Below are 24636 nucleotides of genomic sequence, written 5' to 3'. Positions count from 1 at the left end.
ATGACAACCCTCCCTACAACTGTATTTGATTTAGTAAATAGCTAACTTCAGCCTACTTACAGACATCAAATAAGAAGAATACAGTGCGGGCCTGGATTTAGCTGCCATATCCATAATCAGGGATAGGTGCCTATGTCCCATACCACCTGAAGAAATATTGGTAGTTTTCATACGATTTAACTTTAAAAGGAGTCAGTATTTTCTCAAAGAAAGGGCCAGCGATACAGCTTACTGGCACAGTGCCTGCCTGGCAAGTGTAAGGTCTGGAGTTCAATTTATGGTACTAAAAAAAAAAAAAAAATGCTCAAAGACCAGATACCAATGGAAAGATATCAGCAGAAACCTCACTGTTAAGTCTTTTTCGCTGCACTCTGAAAACACCTAGTTTTAATGTCTGAGAGGCCAAGTAGCAGTATATTTCTTTAATCTAAACACTAATGCAGCAACGGGAATGAGCTTTAGAAGACACTCCTAGATGAGTCTAATATTAAAAATAAGAACCACCACTGTCTTTCATCCATTCCATAAGTGAGACACACGCTGTCTGTGTGGCAATATTACACTTCACCACTTCATAGCATGTGTGCAAACTATTAGTTCTCAATTTGTATAAAAGGAAATTGAATAATAATCACAAATCGAGTAAGAACCATCAGCAAACTTGCTAACATTTAGAGCTTTTGGTTTTACTTGTACAGCTTTTGCTTAGTAAGTCTTTCTGTGTGTGAGTACATGTGTGCATGTGTGTGAGTGAGTGTGTGTGTGTGTGTGTGCGTGCGCGCACGCGGGTGCAAGCGCCTAATTCCCCAAGACAATTCTAATGCAGATGGCCCAAGAACCACAGTTTGAGAAGCAACACATCTGGTGTTTTGCAAACAGTGCTAGCACTTTCAATAGTTCAGCTTTTGGTAACTGAGCTTCATGAAAGCTAACCTGAGTGATAATGCCTAGCATCTTAGAAGTTTCCCATATTATAGCCTTGGTTAGAGAAACTTTCTCCTGTGGAAAGATATAAAATCCAGTTCACATAAGGACAACACAAGTGGGTAATTCAAGCAAAGAGATAAGCAAGGGCCTAGCACTGTATAAGTGCATAGTTTAAAAACATTTATCATTAAACTATTTTATCATCATTCCAGTAAAAAGGGGTAGCACATCAACACCGATCACCAAAATGCATTTAGGAAACTGACTGTCTCTCCCTGAGTTCCCATTCCCATCATCCTCATGAGGAGTTAAGATTACCTGAGTTCAAATTAAAGGTCCTTAATCCTGGCTCCCACCCAACACATGCCATGCCATTTGATTCTGTGAAAATTACCCAGGGAGTAGATGGTGAGTAGACGTATTTAAGAAGGATAAACTAAGAAGTAATTTTAGTAATAAGAGTCTAGTGCCCCCTGTTAGGGATAGCTTTGTGTGGCAGAGGTAATTTGCATTCATATATTTTTAAATCAGTAAACTCTAAAGTCTTATTCCTGTCGTGCCTTTTATTTTTTATTATTTCACTTAGTTATTGATAACTTCTCATACCACCTTGTTTGTTTGTTTAGTAAAGTAATGGGTGTAGGGGCAGATACTCTCCCAGCATGTAACCACTCTTCCCCTGGGCTTGCTTTGGAAGCCACGTTGACTACTTGATACCCTCCCCGGAGAGGTCGCTCAGTCATTAGTGCTCAGAAAGAAGTATCTGCAGGAGAAGCAGGAAATGCAGATGGAGAATAACCACTCCCTTTTGTAAGGTCTACAGCTTCCTAAGTGTCATCACACAGATTAATTTTTTATGAAGGGAACTGAAATTTAGTGTGTGAAGATGCTGTAGTTTGCCCTTCCTCTCATAGCGTGAACAGACAGCGATCACAGATTTTTTTCCAAAAGTAAAAGTAAAATCAGATCTAGTTTTAAACACATCGATCTTATAACAACACAAAATATCTCCTTCTTTTTCACCTGTAAAAAAAAAAAAAGGTACAAGATGAAAATGTACAGCTCTAAAGATTAGTATCAGTGCATCACAGTAGTCCAGTAAAAGACAACACTCCAGATCGTCAGACACCCTCACCCACACCTGCGGTTGCTCCTCCCAATCCTCTTCCCTTCTTGCCCTTCCCTGCAGTATTCACTATCCTGCCTTTCTGGGCAACCATTCTTTGCTGTTTTTTTTTTTTTTTTTTTTTTTTTTTGTGGTTTGAATGCTTAATCAGCATCCCTTAAAATGAAAAAGTTTTCCTGATTTTTGAATGTTGCATGAATGGAATCATACATGTATAATCTTTTGCATATACTTTTACTCAGCACTAAATTTTTAGTATTTATCCAATTGTTTCATGAAATTTCAGTTGATTTATTTTTATTAATTTATAGTATTTCATTATTGCAATATACCACAATCTATTTCAATGTTACTCTTGATGCATATTTTTCTACACATTTTATATGTTCATTCTCTGTTTGAATGTTTTCTTTCCTGAAATGCCTATACTAAAATTGAAAGAGAATTTAAAAGTCTTTTGTCACATATGACATCACTAAATCATTTGTAGTCCTTATTCCAGTGATTGGTTGCTATTCTTATTATCCACGCATAGGCCCAGTTGTAGTTAGCTCTAGTTAAATAAAGTAATTGCTAGCAAAAAATGAATGCTTGAGGGCTGGGGATTTAGCTCAGTGGCAAAAGCGCCTGCCTGGCAAGCGCAAGGTCGTGAGTTCGGTTCCTGGTACCGGAGAAAAACCAAAAAAAAAAAAAAAAAAAAAAAAAAAAAAAAAAAAAGAATGCTTGAAGATAATCTAGTCCTTTAAAAAGTTCAATGAAAATTTTCGTTACTGGTATTCTTGAAAAACATCATATAAAGGTTTTGCCTCTTGGACATTAGAGTGAGTATTTATAGCAATAAAATTTCTAAAGAGGGATTGAGTAAAATAATCTATTCAACATTATTTAATCCAGCTTTTCTGAAACATATTTGCATTCAGAACATAAAATACTATTTCAGTACAACTAGTAGTCTCCAAAGCACATTTTGGGAAAACCTGGTTTAGAAGAATCCCCTCCTGTTGGATTTTAATATCATAGGTCAGCAAATGGAGACTCATGATTAAAAAAAGCTTGAAAGAAGATTAATTATCTAAGAAATAAACTTACAAAGAGTTGAAATTGGAAAAGTGATTCACTTAGATTGGTTTGCTGTAGTTTCTTTAGAATTTGAGTCATTAAAAAACTAATAATGAATACAAAAGAATTTGATATAGGAATGATTATAAAGGTCAGATTTATACATCAGAAAGCAGACAAATGGCAATTATATTTCCAAAATCTATTAATGGTTCAATTAATTCAGAGATCAGATAATTAAATGTTATTCATTAATGGTGATTTCTGTGTGTGTGTGTGTGTGTGTGTGTGTGTGTGATGGAAAAGCAGAGATTTTTAATATTTAAAGGCAGGGACCTAGGATCAGTAAAAAGTACTTTTTGTCTTAACATAGTTTTGTGGATTTTTCAGTTTGAGAATGCATAGTAATTTGACCATTGACAAAATCTTCACTTGTAAATAACAACACTTCCTGAAGCTTAAAGTTAACTCAACTTTAAAAATCCTCAGCTGTTTTTCAGAAAGAAAAAGATTAGAGAAATTTTCAATATCAAAGAAAATTGTCAATAAAATGAGAGCTGATGTTTTGTTCACAGTCACGAATATTTTCCTCTTATGGAGAAATTTGCCATACCTATTAAAATAATCTATTCAACATTATTTAATCCAGCTTTTCTGAAACATATTTGCATTCAGAACATAAAATGCCATTTCAGTACAACTACTAGTCTCCAAAACACATTTTGGGCAAACCTGGTTTAGAAGAGTCCCCTCCTGTTGGATTTTAACATCATAGATCAGCGAATGGAGACTCATGATTAAAAAAAGCTTGAAAGAAGATATAATTATCTAAGAAATAAACTTACAAAGGGTTGAATTTGGAAAAGTGATTCTCTTAGGTTGGTTTGCTGTAGTTTCTTTAAAATTTGAGTCATTAAAAAACTAATGATATTAATGATAAGGTATGTTATCTATTCACGTTAGGAGTTCTGCTCTTCTTTTGACATGAGGACAAAATAAAAGGGATTGCTAATTTCACCACCAACACATAGGTGGAACTATGTCCCTATAATGTATCCGCTTGGCTTGATAATGCATTTATGCAGACTGTGCACATCAACTGGGATCTGGTATTGAAAACATCAGAATAAACCTATGAGGCATCCTCTTTGGCTGAGAGTGTGATCGGAGATCACATTCACGTCTCTCTTTTAGCTTCCAGGTTCTTGGCTTTCTCTGCCTGTCACTCAGGGCAATGGTTAGTTACTGTCAGAACCGCAGCTATAATTGGGAAAAGCACTTGTTAAACACAGAAGTTTGGGGGAGGTGAGAACTCATCTCCAGCCTAGTGAGTCTGGGAAGTTTTCCAATCCGCCAGTGCTGTACTAAACACAAAAGCAAATTGAATTTTATTACTTAGGTGACACAAAACCATATTTATACGTGGAGGCTCATTGAGAACATCCTTCTCAAGAAACTCATTACATTAAGTTTTTGCTTTTTCCCCAAGATGGTCTTAAAAGTTTGCATTCATTTTGAAATTCCTTCCCATCACATACTTTTACTTTAATATATTATAACAAAATAACAAGCTCATATTATTATTAAGAGAAAAACTTTTGTGATATAAATATTCTACAACCATCTGGAAAAATAAGTGCAAAATTAGAAAGTGTAACAAAACTGAACGTTGTTAATGATGCTAGTTACTAAAATGGATGAGCCTCTGCTCTCAGATTTGAAAACTTGGTGGTTTTTTTTTTTTTCTAAAATGGGGGATATTTGGAAATTCGGAGACAAAGCTTTATAATGAAAAGTTCATTAACTCTCCATTGTCATCATCCTACTTCAGTCCACTGTTAGATTTTATACAGAATTGTTTTAGAAAGGCATTTTTCTAGCTGTCCAGAAAATTAAATCAAGAGATCTTTACTTCATTTGCCAATGATTTTTATTTATTCAGGATAAAAATCTTGGTGAAATATTATTTTAGACAAAATTATTTTTCTCTTCCAAATACTTTGGATTAGTCCTTGCTGCAAATTTTGGGGCTGTGAATTATATATATTCTTCCTTCTCTTTCAAATAATTTACCTGCTCTATAGTAAATTTTGGAACGATCAACTCTTGTAACTCAGGTAATTATTTGGGATATTATTTTTTATTACAATATTGAGGCTTGAACCTAAAGCCTTCACATTGAGCTACATCCCCAGCCCCCTTTTAAATGTTTTTATTTACAGTATTTTAAAACAGAATGTTGCGAAGTCACTGAGTTGCCCAGTCTGGCCTCTCATTTGCAACCCTCCTGCCTCACCCTCCTGGAATGCTGGGATTACAAGTATGCACCAACACACCTGGCTAGGGTGTTATTAATATATTTAATAACACCCTGTCTTCTAAACTTAGTGCTCTTCTATGGAAAATAGCACCCTTTTGAAATCTTTTTGCTTAAATATTCCAGACTCTCTGTTTTTCTTGCGTAACTAACTAGTTTAAACTTCTCTTAAACTCATTACTTTTCCTGACATCTCTCCTTTCTATTTACATTTTTATTTAGATCACTCCATCAAAATGTACATTTTGAATATTGACAATTTAACAATGTTAAACAAGAGATAATTCCTGATAAAATTTGCTTAATGAGACCAGAAAAATACAGGCTCAGTAATTAGAACATCAACTAATTAGGTACCAAGAAGTGGAAATTGTGTATGATCTCAGTGTGTTCAGCCCAAAGCCTTTCCTAGCAAAGTTATTCAGAAGTGATGTTTCTGTCCATAACACACCATTCTTTATGACATAGGGTCTGGTTAACATGGCTTGCAGCTGACTAGGCTACAGTCTTACCTCAGCCAAGAGCTTCAGCCCAAAATGCAACACCCACGGAGAGCTAGGTTTTGAGGTGACCTGGCATGAACTCTGCCCACAGAACATTGTAAATTGGGTAGAATGTAACAAAATTATTTTAGATAGAAAATATATGGGGCATTCTGGAAGTTATAGCAGCAGTAAAAGCAGAGAAGTGGGATGAAAAGTTCAGTGTCAAGAAGATAAAATGACTAGAATTGAGTTTGATCTATTACAATCTGAAACATTTCCAATATAGCAATTAGAAACGGTGGATATGTTACATAAACATAATGACTATTTCTAAACAGAACGCAAATGAAAGCTCAGGGACTAACATGCAGTATGATCTATATGCCAAAGAGGAGACATGGGTGCTGGGCAGTGGCAGGGAGAACGCTAATGCTGTCTGAGTTATAGGAATCATGCACTCAGATTTATCCTCAGAGGAATAGTTATGAACTGAATGCTTATATCCCACCCCAATATGGGTATTGAAATCCTTACCTCCAGTGCGGTGGTAGAAGGGGGTGGGATCCATGGGAGGTAGTAAGGTCATGAGTGTAAAGCCTTCATAGATGGAATTAATGTCTTTATAAGATGAGACACAGAGCTTCCTTCTTTTTTCTCCTTCATGTAAGGATATAATGAAAGATGTTGTTTGCTATCCAGAAAGTGGGCCCTCACCAGATATTGCATCTGTCCTTACCTTGATCATGGACTTCTCTGCACCCAGAACTGTAAGGAATGAATTAATTTTTTTTGTTGTTGTTGTTATTTAAGCCACCCTACCTCGGGTGTTTAATGACAACCACTTAACTGACTAAGGCAGGAATAATTGAACAATCAACTCTAAGACTGAAGAAAGGCAAGGTGTTGGACTTAACATCCAGACAGAAAGTTTGGGCACTGAAAGGGACAGGAAAAGGAAAACCAGAAAGAAACTGTCTGTAAGCATAGAAATAAATATAATGCAGCTCTTTCTAAGCCTAGGCTCTCGGTGAAAAATATGAATCTACTCTATGTATTTTTAAATTCTGGTTTCCAAGTTTACACTAGCTACAAGATTAAGTATCCTCCGAGATGATACATGAACATAAAAACTGATTTTAGGCAATGATACTTTGAGAGGATTTTGCAGAATAAATGCCATATTTGTGGAGGGACATTTTACTAGGGAGTAGATCACAGTGCAAAGTTAAGAAAAGCAGTTTAAGAAATTAAGTACGTAGAGTGTGAGAAGGGCCATACAAAGAAATATAAGTATTGGACACAAGAGAAAAGTTTTAGAGGAAGGCAGTTAATTAAGAACTTCACAAGGAGACTAGAGGGAATTGGGAGAAAATATTAGAAGAAATAATGACTAAGACATTTTTTGTCTATTGGAAAATATGAATCCTCCGATCCAGAAAAAACACACTGATCTTGGCTCTGATAAATATTGAGCAAGTCTTCACATTATAGAGAAATTGCAGAGTTCCCAAACGGATAGTTATCACTTGTAGTAACTAAACTAAGAGTAAAGAAAATATCAGCTTGTAAAAAGAAGAGAATAAGAGCAATAACTGACCAACTTCAGCATCACAGACTCCAAAACATCTGACAGTAAACAGTTGATCACTCTTCCATCACACTTAGTCTGACAGTAATCCCTCCTCTCCTTGGTGTTTTACTCAGAGATCAGCCCTCTTTCTTTGTAATCCTTTCTTCATTATAGTGTACATGTCTGCCATTTGCCATCAAGGGTTCAACCATGAATATTAGGGAAATACACAATAATTCAGATCCTAAAGGACAGCAGTTACATTATCAATTCAGGTGAACACTTACATATTTTAGTGCACATGGACCACAGCACTTCTAGGAAGCTATAAACACTTGAATATTTTAGTCATTACCTTAAACACTGAGAATAGGATTCTGAGCTTTTTTATTATCTAAAAATATCTTCCTCTCTCTTTTGTTGCTGCCACTGTTGTTTATGATAGAATGAATGATGGTCCCAAAAAGACATCTAATTTCTCATCTAATCCTGTGAATAGGACCTTGCATGGGATGTTGCAGACTAGATCAGACTAAGGATCTTGAAGACACCATCCTGGATTATGTGATTGGCTCTAAATGCAATCACAGGTGTCCTCAGAAGAGGAAGGTAGGGGGAGATTTGACACAAAAGAAAGAAATGTAACAGCAGAAGCATGATGCTATGCTGCTGATGTCAAAGATGGGAAGCCAAGGAATGCCATCTAGAAGGTGGGAAAGACAAAGATATGGATTCTCCCTTGAGCTTCTGGAAGGACCACAGCCGTTAACATCTTAACTGTGGCCCAGTAAAACTTACTTCCAATGTCTGATGTCCAGAACATATCAGCCCCAAACTGAACAAATACAAACTTTGTTTAAAAATTATTTTTAGAATTATAGAATAGAAAGAAACATAAAACCAGGACTCTGCCGTTAGCTCTTACGGACAGCCCTATAGACTAATTGAAAAGTCAAAGCTGGCAAACATAACAGTATTTTTACCTAGTGAACCTTAATGTACACTAAATACTACTGACCATATGACAAAGTAAGAAAGGAAAGCTAGCACAGCTGGACCTGTGGACACGGGCTGTGTGGAGAGCTGGCCTTGTACTGGCCAGACTAGCAGATGTGAACGAGTGTCAAATGAGCTGGATCAGGAAACTGTTAGTGTCTCAAAAGTCACACAAGGGATGTAACACTTGATATAGTGGAGAAGGTAGTTCATAGTAGGTTCTTTGTAAGCAGGAGAAATTGAGTACTGGCTATTCCAGAGTTGTTTGTGCTAGGGGTGTATGCTTGAGTATGTGTAGTACCTATGGCAGGTGACTTCTAAAAGAGATCCCCAAAATCTTATTCCTAGTATTCACCTACTTGTACACTCACTCATATTCTGGTTCTCTTATGTGGGCTCTACCTAGTGATTGCTTTTAATGAATGGAAAATGGGAAAATTATAGGAAGTAATTTCTGAGGGTAAGTTGTAAAAGACTGTGATTTGTATCCTGCTTGTTTCTGCCTCCTCCTTCCTTCCTCCTCCCTCCCTCTTCCTCCCGCTCCCTCCCCCTCCCTCCCCATTCTCTGATGAAGTGAGTGGTCATGTGGGGGCTGATCTATTTAAATGCTTTTGTAGAAAGATTAATAACATTGAACTGAAGTCCTCAGTCCAAATAATGTTAGGATGAGATGAACTGGGCCAACAGCCCCATTACTAAGCTTGGACTTGGATCATCCCTTAGTCAAGCCCTGATTGACACTTGGATGGCACCCCAAGAGGCTCAAAGCTACGGCACCTAAGTCATGCTATGATTCATGACTTGAAATGTGAAAACACAAATGTTTATTGTTTTACACTATTAAGTTTGGAGGAATTTGTTGCACAGTAAGATGTAACTAACCCAGGGTACATCACTGTTCTTAGGAGGTGCTACTTTCTCTGGTCTCTCTTCATCTTGACAACAAAGATTTGTAACCCTGTTACAGAATATTCACTGTCTACATTGCAACTGGGAAGGGCATATGACAGCAGGGTGGGTAGGAGCCGAGTGTAGAAATACAACATGGAAGAGCAAATTGAGCAATTTGCTTTTCAGGGAATGCCATGCCACAGTGGAACGCTCAGCTATCTTCTCTGTTCACTGTTCTGCATAGAGGGGACATTTTTGCTTATTTTTTCCTGATCTATGTCTCTTGTTTTTGTTTTTGGCTGCCAAGTCTTTCCTCTTTTGGGTTACCCTCCACTCATCCTTGTCTTGTACGCTTATATCCTTCCTCAATGATTAATATTCTTTATCATTAAAGAAGCTCAGGTTCTTCAATAATAAATGCTGGTTTAAAGGAAATAGCAACCAATGTAACTACTCCAAATCCTATTACAAGAAGAATAAACTTTAAAATCACTTTATAGCATACACACGTGTACAACATATTGTTACATACATAAGAGGTCTGCAGATACAATAAAAGTAAAGAGTAATGAAAAATGTTAAACAAACTGAAAGACTGATAAAGTATGAGACTCAAATCCTCTCTTCAGAAGCAAATTTGACTTTGGAAGCTGACTTTCTAAATGTCAGTGTAATCAAGCCCTAAAGGGACTTTTCCATTCATCAAGGGAGGAAGGATCAATTGATTGGATGACAAATACAGGATATTATGTGCCAAAAAATGACATCATGATTTTTTGTTTAGCTGTTTATATTTCCCCTTTGCGTTTATAAGAAAGGATACTTACCAATATGAAAAATTAAAATAAAACAAATAGTAGATTAAGCAAAAAAAGAAGCCCAAATATTAAATTAGTTCTATACTTGTGACATATTTAAAAATAAAGAGCTGAGTCCAGCACTCTCAGTGCATGGGCTGATAAATCAATGTCTTCTTTAGTGATCTTACAGGCGTGAAACTCAATCAATTCCAAAAGAAATGCTCTATTCCATAAATTGTGTTTATAAAGTGATGCACATTTGAAAAGTTTTTTTTTAATTGCTTTCTGGTCTTTTGACTAAGATCAAGTGCATTTTAAAAGGTATTTATTTATTTATTTCATCTCTTTGAAACAGCATCTCACTGTGCAAATGAGGCTGGCCTTGAACTCACTCTGTAACCCAGGCTGGGCTCGAACTCTTGGTGTTTGTCCTGCCTCAGCCTCCTGAGTACTGGGATTAAAAGGTTTTTTAGATGACTGCTTTTAGAACACTATTTTTGAAGCAAAATTTAAAGTTTTTATATTCATAGCTTATGTTTACAAGTTTTCTTACTGCATAGGTCCTGATTGAACAGGCTGAGTATACTATTTCTTTGGGATTCCATTTTCTCTCTATTTCCCTCTGTCTTTCTTATTTTCCTCCCATTCTCTCTCCTTCTTTCTTTCCTCTCTTCTTTCTTTCCCTTTTCATTTTCTTTTTTCCTTAAATAAATCTACTCTCTCCACTGTAAGTGAAAGCCACAGCTACACACTGCCTACATTAGGTAGAGCTAAATTTACAAATTTAATACAGTCCAAGTATTTTTGTGTTCTCAGCTAGTCAGAGCAGTCTTTACACTAATGTCCAAATATATTAATAAAGTGGTTTAATTTAGCATCCAATTTGTTTGCAAATATTAAGCTTTCCCCCTCATGTGCAGGTCCTTAGAAACCTGAACATAGGTTGCTGACCATCGCTTGCTACTTTCATTTTCTGCTGCTCCTTTGGGCTGCTTGTGGGGTGTCCTTGGAGAGACGAGGGCACCATCACAAAGTGTCCAGAGGAGGGCCCAGCGCTCCCCTCCTATCTCTCTATTCTTCATAGCAAGACATTTTACTCTGAAACAGTTCTAGGTTTATAGATGAATTGCAAAGGTAATAGAGAGAAGTTCTATGTATCTTCTATCCAGCTTTCCTAACCTGACATTTTGCATCTATGTAACTGTTAATCCTGAGGTACCAACTTCACTGGGTTAAGAAACACCTAGCAGATTAGTAAGGTATGCTGCTGGGTGTGTCTGCTTGAATCAGGTGGTTCCTGACCTGTTCCGCTCTGGCATTGTTTCCCTACTCTGCTTCCTGGATGCCTTGAGTTAAACAGCTTTGGCCCACCACACCCTTTTTGGAGCCTAGAAGCCATGGGTTGAATGCCCTGCTGCAATTAAACCTGTCCTTTAAGTCATGGGTGCTGGGTCTTACATCTCAGTGATGGAAAATTCATTAATACACTCCATAATTGGAAACTAGAAAGGTTTCCTGTCATCCCAGTAATCTGGGAATTTGGGGCAGGACGATCAGAAGTTTAAGTCCAGCCTGGACTATAGAGTCACTTAGAAACTCTGAAAAGCACTGGATATATAGCTCAGTGAGAAGGCCCTGAACTTAAACCTCAGATACCCTCCCCAAATAAAGTTTGCCTGAATTTCATGCATTTTCATATATTAGTATGCACAAGGAGCTATTCAGCACCACTACCCACTGGGGACACGGTGATAGAGCAGAGAGAATTCTTGGCTCACAAAATTTACATGTTCCCTTCTCTCGCCCGCCTCTTCCTGTAGTCACTGCGATTGCTGTGCCTGGTGAGCCATTGGCTCACAACTAATCTCCCCGAAATTATTATCCTTCTTTGAATGCTCCTAATGCTATTGCTACGAGCTGTGCTGTGCATGTTAATTTGTAACGTACCTTTATTTCTATAATTTCTGTTTTTCATATTGTGCTGCATTTATTTGGGTGATTGAAATACTTAAACTAAGCCTATATTGAAGGAAGTTTAATATGAGGCAGATTTCTAAAGGTAAATTCAGAAATTTGTGTATTGTGAATCTGTATCTCCTTTTTGGTTAATACTTGTACCTTTCTGGTGTATTATTGACAGAACTATTATTACAAAGCAATACCTACAAATTATTTCTTCTAACTTTTTTTGATGTTAAAATGCCTATGGCTATATATAAATTCATTGCATACCCTCATAACATTGGTATGAAAATGCAAAGTGATGAGAAAAACCCATTTTCCTGTTGCAGAATTTATGTGTAGTTAAGTGAGATTTAAAAATGAAGATGTCTGAGACAGATAATAATTGTAAGTCCAACTTGAGAAGACATCTAAATGATTTACTTGCATGATATAATACTTGACTAAAGGCATGTGTTGATCTAGTAGACATATGATACAGAATTTTACAGTTCTAATTTCATTTAGCACTTTGGATTTTTCTTGGTCAAGTCTTATAATTTTTTCTTGCTCCACCTTTAAACATTTTTCCCGAGTGATACGTATATATAAAACCATCTCACTGATTTATTTTATAAGCCATGAATCATAATTATTTTTGCTTAGCAGAGAAATCAGAACTAGTTAGATATTATCTCAAATAGTTCATTTAAATGACCTTAAAAGTGGAAATAACTACCTCAACAATACTCTATGTTAAGGAAAGCAGAGAATATCTCAACAATAATTATGGAAAATAGAGTTGGTCTAAGTTGCTAACTCTACCTTGAAAATGTTATTATCATTGTTGCCATAGACAAGGAGACATTCTTCCAACCAAAGAATATATCAAGGAAGATTTGGAAGAAGACGCTCTTTTAACAATTTCCTGATTGCAGTCCCTGAAGTTTTAATCTCTTGCTATCAAGACTAAAGCCACTTTTGGTCAGTATTCTTCTCTTTGTCTATCAAAGTAGTATAGAAAAATTTGAATGAGGAACAGTATACCCATATGAGTAAAAAGGCACAGGAAAATGTTCAGGTTTCACATGAGATCGGAAAGCAAATGTTCAGGGGCATAAAAATAGTAGCATGGCATATAGCCACGATGATGTTGCATATGGCCCATTATGGGAGGTATCTTGTGTTCTTTGGTCAAGCATATGCATTTAGTTTTTGCAGATTTTTTAAGAAGATGACACTGTGATAGAAAATTGGGTAGGGCAAAGACTTGGCTCATCAGATCATACTCTTAACTGTCTGTGATGACATTTCCAGTATCTATGATTCTCTGAATGCATAATTCATTTGTGAAAATACTCAATAAACTTGCAAGTAGAGATTCAAATTTCCTATGTTACTGAAGTTCTTTTCTTGGTCTATTAAAATCACTTTGTTCATTTTACAGCAATTTCTACATGAGAAAATCTTTTTCTTATTGTAATGTATATCTTGTTGCACTGGGGCTTGCAGGTTGTAAATTATTTTTTTTGGTGGTACCAGGCTTTAACTGCAGACCCACAGAACAGTTTTCATAGAAATGCACTATGTTTGGAGAAAAGGCCTGTTTTTTTTTTCCACTCCCATGAGAGAGAGAGACTTAGAGTCCTGGTTGTTTACTGAATAAAATCAAGTGAGGGAGGAGGCAAAGTGTGAGTGTGGTGCAGTATACAAAGATGTGAACGAAGGAGTAAACTGTGAGACTTTTTTGAGCAGAAGAAACATTGACTATGAAGTTCAAAATAGGTGAAATGTACCTGTCTTTAAAGTTCATTAGAAAAAATGAATATAACCAAGTCTTTTTGAAGTGTTGCAGTCTGTACCAGCATTGCTTGAAACTTCTACTTTTTGTTTGTCTGTTTTCCCCTGTAAGTTTCTCAAGCTTATGCATATTTGAAAAAGGAATGTTAGTTTAAAAATTCACTGAATAACCTGAACTCTAAATTTTCAGGGAAGTGTCACTGTCAAGAGGAATAAAAAGCCAGCGTAGTGAAGCTCCATTTCTCAGCTTCTCTCTGCCAGGAGCCACTGAAACCATAGCCTTGGCTTTCTTTACTCTGATTTGCTCAGCAGTTCCACCCATATAGATAGCTCCAGCCTTGGAATTAACACTACCTTTGTCATCTGTGTTCTTGAAAATTTCATAAACATGTGATTATGCTGCAATTTCTCTGTTGAAAAATGCCCATGATAACAAGAGAAAGAAAGTGTTAATTAAAAAGAGAGAGAGAGAAAATGAAAATCCTTAATTCTTATTGCTAAGCCACACACCAAAACAGCAGGAAATGTGTAGACTGAAACTTAAAGACTAAAGAAAGAAAAGATGTAAGATTCAAGCCGCGTTCCCAGCTGGCTGGAAGATTTCCCTATCGTGCCAGCATGTTTGAACCAACAATTATTTGGAAAGAATGGGGATTATTAACAGGAAGAAATCAGCCTTCTTAGGCCTTCTAGGATGGACATAATAATACAAAAGAATAATTATTAGCTCTCAGAAGCATCTTTCATCTGTGGATCTCATGGCATTTATCTAACATTACTTAATTAAAATTCATACTACTATATTTAAAGGAAAGAACTATTGTGTTTTATAGATTGAAAAACTGCTTTTCAGGAGACTGTCTTGACAGAGTGTACGCATAGCATTGTTAAAAGTGGAAATAGACACCCCTGCCTTTTAACATTTCTTTTCTCTGTGTCTCATCAAACTAAGAATAAAAGTATAAGGTGAAACAAGCAATTTTTTTCATGGCAAAACGTGACCAGTTTTGGACTTGGGGAAGGGATTATTCCTACTCCTTCACTGGCTTGACTATATATTTTTTCAGAGCATGGATATTTTCTGTGTATGTTTAGTCCTTCTGAAGATTAGTAAATATCAGAGAAGCTTTTCACATTTCTGGGTTTGCTGAGTAAGTAATATTAATTAGTGTGTATTTACCAGTTACTAGAAATCAACATTATTCTATTTAGTAAGAAAAATTTATTTGAGCTTTAGTGGAATCGGTTGTATTATTAATTTGTAATTTGTCTCTCCTAATTTTCCTCCACGTACAAGTGGGCTGGGATCTAAATGGTAATAATCGTGATAACATCAACAAGAGTAACACTGACACCATCAGTGAATATACATCAGTGTTTGCTTTGTGCTAGGCTCTGTGCTAAGCACTGCAGTGTTTTCCTCCTATCTTCTTTTATTCTTATCCAGGAGGCAGGTTCTGTTGCTAGTGAATAACCTACTTTTGCTCACTTTCCAGCTCTATGGCTTCCTTCCTAGCTTTCATACCTGGAATGAGTTACTTAAACATCAGATGTTTTAGCTTCCTCAGGAATCAGAGTGATGAAAGGCTTATTGTGAGGAAGGAGTGATTAATACACGGAGATCCTCAGAAAAATGTCTTATGGGTGGTAAAGGGCTCAATACGTATCAACTATAATAGAAATGAGAGTACTGAGTTCAAGGATGTTAAGCCATCTGCCCAAAGTCATCCATACAGCAGCTAGAAATACCAGCATTTCAAGCCATTCTTCAGCTCTGGATCCTGGAGTTATTAATTGCTATTAGATTCTAGAGGCAGTAGTTACTATTAGAGTCTGTGCAATAAATTACTATTTATCTAATGTCACACTGAATTTTAATTGTCAGTAGCCCCCATAAAGTTTGAGCTTAGGAACACAGAATATAACACATGTATCTTATGTCCTTATGCCTCAGGACCATATACGTAGCTACTGTACTGCAGTGCTTAATTTGATTTAAAGTAAAAAGGACAATGTTTGCTGTTTTACTGAAAAAGGACATTCTATGCACCAAAACACAACAAACAAACAAACAAACAAAAGCCCAAAAGCCCCCCCAAAACATGGATTACATTTTATTGCTCCTATCTTCTTTCATTCTCATCTAGGAGGCAGGTCCTGTTGTTAGTAAGGAACCTACTTTTTTCACTTGCCATCTCTATGGCTTCCTTCCTTCCTTTCTCTTTTCTGATTCTCAATCATGAAAGCAAAGCCATGTTTATCTGATGACTACTGCATTCAATGCAAGTACTGTATAGAGCTAAAAAAGTAATTCATCTCTATGACATTAGCTGTCTATAATGTATTGCAGGAAATGTCACAGGGATAATTAGTAGCTAACAGAGACCCTCAATATTATTTTCGTATGATACTGAAATTCTGTATCTTTTTAGTGATTTTTAAATGATATTATGCTATAAATTCTTTATAGCAATCTAAACATCTTCTTTCATCACTGAAGTCCTTTACTGCTGACCAAAGAAAATGAAAGGGTTTATTTATGAAAATAGTAGAATGTGTTATATTAATTTCATTTTGAGAGAGTAACCTCCAAATTAAATTTTTATCTTTTACTAGACAAAAATTACAGGTAAATCATCCTGGAGACATGAGAATAAAATTGCTTATAGGGAAAATTCTACAAATTTCTTCAAACATTTGGTTCATTTCCAACTTCTAGAAAGTTTTCATTTCACTATAACTTATGTTCTACATTTTATGAAGGCAAATAAATGTTAGCTGAACTTTTGGATTTGAATATTTATAAAAAAATAGGTAATAGGCAATAATCTGTACTTCCAGCCTGGGGGCATACCAGCATTAGCTTTTCCATTGCTGAGACATAATACTCAACACCCACGGCTAAAGGAGGAATTTTAATTTGGTCCTTGCTTTCAGGGGATTCAGTCACTGGTTGGTTGGCTTCAAGGCAGAAACAACATGGTAGAAAGACGTGGTTGAGCCAAGCTTATTACTTCATGGGAGCTGGCGATCAGGGCAGGCAAACAGTGCTGCAGAGGAAGAGGCCAGAGACCATATAAATACTATGGTCATGCTTCTATGACCCACCCAGACACACTCAGGGGATTATGCCCTACTAATTCCCTAGTTAGACCCCAAACCAATCAAATTGACATAATTAGGTTTACTTACCACAATCCTATATTTTTATAGAATGTGACATATATGTATATATATATATATATTTAACTGCATATATAGGTGCATTTCTTTTGAGTATGAAAACACCTTTACTGCAATTCAAATGAGAATATTATTGTTAATACAGAAAAACATTCACTAAGAAAAATAGAAGCGGCTGCATTCCCCATGGATAAATCATTAATGCTCTAAGTGAATTGCTTCCAAAATGTGTGGTAATCACTGAGCTGAAATCATTTCTCTAAGTTATGTGGGCTGAGTTGTTGTTGTCATTCTGTTATTGCTGGAAAGTAAGACTTGGTGATATCTTCCAATAATAATCCTCATTTTAAATGACTGTTAAAATTATGTCTTTTTAGACATGCATGCATTTTTTCACCTGCTTTTTGGCTTGACTTAGAAACTGGTGTCATATAATAGCAAACCTCAGCTTCCCTGGATTGTTTCATAGTTGCCTTTTGTTTCTGGTTCAGTCACCATCTAGAGTTCTCAGTATTTCTTTATGTCCTTTGTTATTACTTTTTGAATTTATTTTTATTCACACCATTTTGGAGTTGAGCTAGATTAGCTCTTTGTGCATCTCCATAGCCATTGTAATCTGCAGAGAGTAATTCAAACATGCTCAGCATTGTCCAGAAAGATGAGCCAGCACTTTTTTCCTATAGCTTCAGTTTGTTGATATCACAGGGTGAAGCTGGGTCACCACAAAGGCACACTCTGCATTCTTTGTCTTCTACTTTACTTCTGTCTTTGCCTATGCCATACCCTAAAATGCAAAGAAGGTTTTCTTCTGTTATTCTTGAGGTCATATTTATTATTCAAAATACAGGTCAAATATATTTTCTTTTTGACTGTAATATCTGACTTTTCTGCATTTAGTGGACTATGAACGACCTGCCCCAAAGAGGTATGGCTGGAAAACTCTCCAGCTAGCCTGATATCTGCAGCAAAACTCCAGAGGACTTTAGTACCTAGAGACTATAAAGCCAGGCAGCAAGTCAACTAAAGCCCTTCAATGTGGCAACAAAGGAAATTTAGATGTTTTGACTTTGCAACAACTGATTTTCTTTGGTATTGCTGCAATCATCTGATCAGAAATCTATTGTTCCATAAGATGATCCACACTCAAAGTCTCCATACTTTAAATTTAAATATTTGATTCCTCTTTGCAGTGACTAGTGTCATTTGTAATTCTATCTTCTCATCTTTCTTGGTACTTGTTTTCTTATCTTAAATACTACTCTGTTCACAGATAACTTTATAGAAAAATTTCATCTTTATCACAATTGTCATTTCTTAGAAATGAGGTTGACATGGGGATTTAAAAGTAGATATGCATTGTGGAGTTGCTGCTGAACTTGAATTCATGAAAAGATGTAGAATTTAGCAAAGAATGACGTAGACGAATGCGGGAGTTGGAAGGCAGAGTTAGCATCTTTCTCTTTATACTTAGATGAAAGTATGTACCTATCACTATGTCAGCCCATGCAAACACCTGAACCTGAAATATGAGTTATCTTCATGTTGTAGACTCAGCATATATGTCACGCCTTATGTCTCATACTGAATTACATGCTGTAAGGCATAGAATAATGTTTCCTTTCATTGTCTTGTGCATAGGAACATCTCAATAAATGTTAAATGAACAGATATAGGAACTTCTTCCTACTAAATATTAGAAGCTGTATAAAAAGTGCTAAAATGAATCCTTTTTCTCCTTGTTTTCACATAATCATTTCCAAAATTTATATGAAAATCTATTATTATGTAGTTCTGAGATTTCTCAGAGATGGTGCACAAACTTAGTCACATACGAGAATTACCCAGAGACATTTAAAAACCCCTGATGGCAGGGTCTAGCCCCAGAGATTGTTTTTTAGTTGATCAGGAGTTCCTCACTGTTTTTTTATTTGGTTACTGTTCCTTTTAAATTATTCCCAGATAACTAATGTCCAGCGAGGGTTAAGAAGAAACATAGAAGAGGAACAGTAGCAAACAGTTCTAAGATAAATGAGAAACCAATAATGTGAAATACTTGGGCAAAAATCTCATGGTGAAAACAAAGATAAGGAAAGCTTCAAGCAATTTATAATCTGTGAGAGGTGTCAATGGATCACCATCATCACCAGTATATAGAATCTATTGGTCTACTTTCTCTTTGTTGGCCTTTGTGTAAAAAAACCCACAAAGACTTGGATTGCCAAGTGACTAGCTCTCCCTTTGGCCTGGGCATTGCTGGGCATGGTGCCATGGGCCTTTAATCCTAGCACTCAGGAGGCTGAGGCAGGAGTATCACTATGAATTTGAGCCCAGCCTGGGATATATAAGGAGTTCAAGGCTAGCCTAAACTGAACTACATAGCAAGACTTTGTCGCAAAAAATAAAAATCCACGAAGACTTAGACCTCCTGGATCTTTTAGTGACTGTTTTAAAGTGTTGATTATAGTCTACCATACAGTAAAACATATAAATTTTCTTCAAATGAATGGGGACAGGAAAGATCAAAGAATTCACTAAATTTCCCCACCAATAAATTTATGTAAAAGGAGTCAGACAGCCACCTCTCAGACCCAAAATGTCAAGCTTGTAAAAATAGTATTCTTGGGAGTTACATTTGATCATTTGTTAAATATGGGGATATAAAATGTGGAAATCCATGTGTAATGCTTCAAATCCCTAATCTGGTTTAAAAGGTCAGTTGAAGCCTAAAAGGACTTGACATTTTACCTTTAAAAGTCTGACTTTTGGACTTAAGACTTAACAACATTTCAGCCTGAATGACCCAAAGGATAAATACAAAGCTGGTTTCAATTGAACTATTTAGAAAGCAGGGGATCTTCTAATTTGTACGATAGCATTCAGAGAGCTTTTTCCATTAAGAACTCAATCGACTGAAAAATGATTTCCTTGGGTATTCCACAATCTTTCAATGCTTGTGTAAATTTTACACAGGAGGTGGGCGGTGTGTGAAGCTCAAGATATAAAACACCATGGCACAAAGGCAGAAAATCATCTTGCAAGCCGCAGAACACTGATGATCACCTGTAAGCAACGCACATTGCCTCTGTTTACCAGTTTTGTTCCAGGTGAAACACCGTTCACATACCAGATATGAATTGCAGTTTCATTTCTTGAAGCAAATTCAATGGCTTTTCCAAGTGATCATTATCATCAATTAATATTTATTGAGCACCCACTGGGTATATATTATAAAAAGGCTGGTGGGCTATTCCACAGCAAATGTCTTCCTGTAAATTATACTGTATGTAGTTTTATGGTATTTCTGTAGAACCAAGTGACTATCTCTCCCTTTGGCATGGTTTGTGCTAAAATGTCATTTGTATGAAGAAATGAAGGATTGGAATTAAAATTCTAGAAATATTTTTGTGTATCCATTGTGGGAAAGTGTATGTGTGTAAGATATAAAACTTAGGCTAAGATTTATTGAGACAACAGTATACATTGTTTTATCAGTTATAAGGAAATCCATTCTTTATCTTACTGATAAGGTCACCAACAGCCTTTTAATAAATGCAGATAGAGAAAAAATGAACAAAATAAGTTGATGAACTATCTCATGCCCACAGTGTTGTCTTTGATAATGTGGAAATTATGTTCTTCTGGAGGACTAAAATTTTTCTTTTCTACAAAGACCATTTTAAATGGATGCTTCTTTGAGAAGATGTCCAAGGATTATCCAAGTACAGACAATTCCAATGGACTTATTTCTGTCTCACTGAGAGGTACTTACTGGCTAGCTTCCAAAACTGAAGAAACATTTCTTTTTTCACACTTGATATCATGTTTATTTGGAAAGAGAGTCTGGGTGATGGTGATCCTAAGCAGCCTGATCTGATACCACATAAAATAAGAGAATTTTCATATTTTTGTGAGCATCATTGTTTTAGTAACTACCTAATGACAATTTATTGAAAATATATTATACACAAGCTCCTATAATGGTCTCTGTGGGAATACAAAGATAACTCAAACACCTGTCCTACTTTGAATGTGATTTTCTAAATTACCATGCTTTATAATTTTCACATTATTTTTGTAATTTTACACTCTATTAATCTAGAAGCCCTTTAAATAAAAAAATACTTGTAGATATCTATAATCTTTTCAAGTGTCAACTGCTAACTATTAATTTGTAGAAAAGACACATTACAGAGGCTTGAATTGGCCAATGTGAGGTTGCCCTAAATTTTCATGATTGTTGCATTTTTCAGCTGAACAATACAATAGGGTTCCAAATGAGGTTCAACAGTGCTTTCTTTACACTCAAGGGATAGCTGTGAACAGTGCTGTGGAGGTCACGATCCTTTGGAGAATTTGATAAGTGGAAATGAGGCAGGCCTGTAAAAGGAAAGGAGAGGCACAGGCTGAGGGCCTTAATGCGGAACATAACTTTTTGAGGACTCCTCAGTGTCACTCTGTATTATGCATGAGAAGAGGTTAAAATGCAGATGCTGGGAGGGAAGGAAGGCTAACAGATGGATAGAGGTTCTGTATTCTCATCTCATTCAAGACTTTGAAGATTCCTTTCAAAGTGCTAAACAGAAGCATCAGTTGGTAAAAACACCCCGTAAGAAAGGAATTGGACCATAGCACATCAAATTCTATTTTTAAAAATAATTGTATCAAAATCAGTCAATTGGCGTAACAGAAATAAAGTCATTTTAATAGAACATTATCACAGGATCAGTGTCTCTCACTTTGAAAAAAATAACCATTTCTGGTTCACTTCGACATGTATTTTTGATAAATGCTTCAGCTTTACCTCAGTATTAATTTCTCAGCCAGGTATTATTATGCTGTGACAACCTTCTATTCCATTGTCATTGTGTCAGGTTGTTGAAAAGGATAATAGGTAGATATATTTGCCCTTAGAATGTTAAGAAATAAATGGCATTCCTATTCCTTATTTATCGACAGTATTTCTTAATTTTAGAGAGTGGTTTTAGTGATAATTGCTACACTTCTTTTACATTGTAGAATACTGGACGTTTGGTCTATAATACCATTTTGTGTTTATGAATTCTTATCTTCTACAAGCATAGAAATTTTGGAATCATCATTAAAATTCTATGCTTATTAAAATCTGAACAGAACTCACTGTCCCTTTTTGTAATCTGGTGTATGGTCTCATACGTAAATACTAGTAGGAGCTTTTCTTACAATCGTACAGCAAACAGCTCATTTTTGTTATCTTTTTTCTATAGTTTCCACATAGTAAGTTTTTTTTCTCATTTGTTTCTAACAGTTTTGACAAAAGATAGTGTCAAGATCATTTGAAAAGAACCTTATGTTGTCTGATGAGTATATGAACGTAGTTAAGATCAAGTAAAGAAGTAAAGAGCTGAGAGATGTGATAACTGTTTTGATCCACAAACAATGCTGGAGGTGTTTTTCTGTTATGTTATATACTTACCAAACTGAGCAAGGATGACATGGAATTTTGACCTCAAAAGTCCTTCCACCTCTGAAACAAGTGTAAACAACAAAGAAAAGAAATCCATGATAAATAGATTTGCAAAAATCTTAAAGTGTGACAATAGTAAGTAACGAAGATGTGGGAAAATAGAACATCACTTCCAAATAATAGTTCATGTGTATATAATATATATAAATCACTCATATATATGAACAATTATCTTTAAATTGGAAAACATTTTGGGTTTCTGCCAATGTATAATACAGTAAAAGATATGCATATTTTTGAATACTTTATGGAGATTAAAGTAATATTACTTTTTCACTCTTCAACATTAATATATTCTAAAATAACATTTTAACACAGATAAAATTAGAAGTGCTACTTAGGTCATTTTTAAAGCACGCAAAATTATGCCATACATTATTTATTTATATACCATGGGCATAAATACATGTAAATACAAAGTATACATATATCTATTTAAAATAGACTGGAATGATGGAACCCTAGAATGCTACATCCTAATTTCAGAAAAATGGTTAGTCCTCAAGAAGAAGGAGATCATGGCTTGGGTGAGGAAAAAGAAATTTCAAAATTATTTTAGCGTTTCTTCCTCAAAGGAAAGGTGCCGTTCAGGAACTGAAACAAAATGTTAGTGTTTGGACTTCTTTGTAGAAGTAAATGGGTGTGTATTACATTGCTACACCCATTCGTTAAACAAATAATAAAACATAAATCCTTAGTGAAATATACAAGTTGCATCTTTCCTGTACATCTATCACCAATGCTTTCTTTTTTGAAATATTGTCATTTGTTCATCTGTCACTGAACATTCATTAATGAGAGCTCATGGCTACATTTTAGATATTCAAAGTCAAATAAAATGCCTTCAATGCCTTAAGGTCTAGTTAATGAGTTAGTTTAAAACCCTAAGGCATTCTTTAGCATTCTTCCATGCCCACCAGTAGCAGTTTCCTTGGTGAGGAATTGTGCTGCCTATTCACAGCACTTTCTTTATTTTTGTGTATCTCTGCTGATTTAATGTGTTGAATTATGGTTTTGCTAATGACTAGAAGATACACTAGTAGACAGCATTTAGTACATTGCAACCCCTGACTCCTGAGGTCATGGTTTCTAGGCTTCTTGGGTTCATATGTCTTCATGTTATAGACTTTATGTAACTATATTGATTGTGTGGAGTATTAGAAAATATTAGAAATAGATTTAGAAAGCCCTTTTCTGGTTTGAGAGGATCTCCTCACCTAACCATTGGCAGCTCTGATACCTTTCTTGCTCTCATGTTTACGCAGTGATGGAAGATAAAGTGAGGTAGCACAATTATTGCAAAAGACGTATGCTTCCCTCCAAAACTAACATGGACACTGACAATAACATTTTGAAGCAAAAGACTTTCATTGTTTCTGAGCAATTAAATATCATCTCTTCTGACTGCACAAGAGGAAAAGAAAAGAACAAGTGGGACACTTATAAATGTTGGCATTCCAATGGAAACCACAGGATCTGCATAACTGATGTTCAGGGCAACAATGCAAGGATATTCCTGTTCCTTTTCCCCCACAGCTCCTCCAGCATTTATTATTGGTTGATTTCTTGATTAGAGCCATTCCTTCTGGGGTGAGATGGAATCTCAGAGTCATTTTAATTTGCATCTCTCAAATGACTAGTGATGCTGAACATTTTTTTCATATATTTATTTTCTATTTGTATTTCTTTATCTGAGAAGTGTGCATTCATCTCAGATGCCCATTTTTGGACTGGGTCTTTGAATTTGGGGGGTCTGATTTTTTTCAATTCTCTATATGTTTTAGATATACAGATTTAATACAATCCAAATCAAAATACCATTAGCATACCTCACAGAGCTAGAGAAAATCTTCCTAAAGTTCATAACTTTGCATAGTGGCAGGATTGCAGCCAATGAGGTTTATCCAAGGCATAATTATTGCTGATTGAAAATTTCATTTGGAGGAGAACTAGAATAACGAGAACAATTCTTGGCAACAAAGGCAAGGCAAGGGCATTACAATTTCTGACTTCAAGTTATAATACAAAACTACTGTGA

This window comes from Chinchilla lanigera, unplaced genomic scaffold (assembly GCF_000276665.1).
Source record: "Chinchilla lanigera isolate Chin_1 unplaced genomic scaffold, ChiLan1.0 scaffold00016, whole genome shotgun sequence".
Classification (NCBI taxonomy): Eukaryota; Metazoa; Chordata; class Mammalia; order Rodentia; family Chinchillidae; genus Chinchilla; species Chinchilla lanigera.
This window is presented reverse-complemented; position numbering follows the sequence as displayed.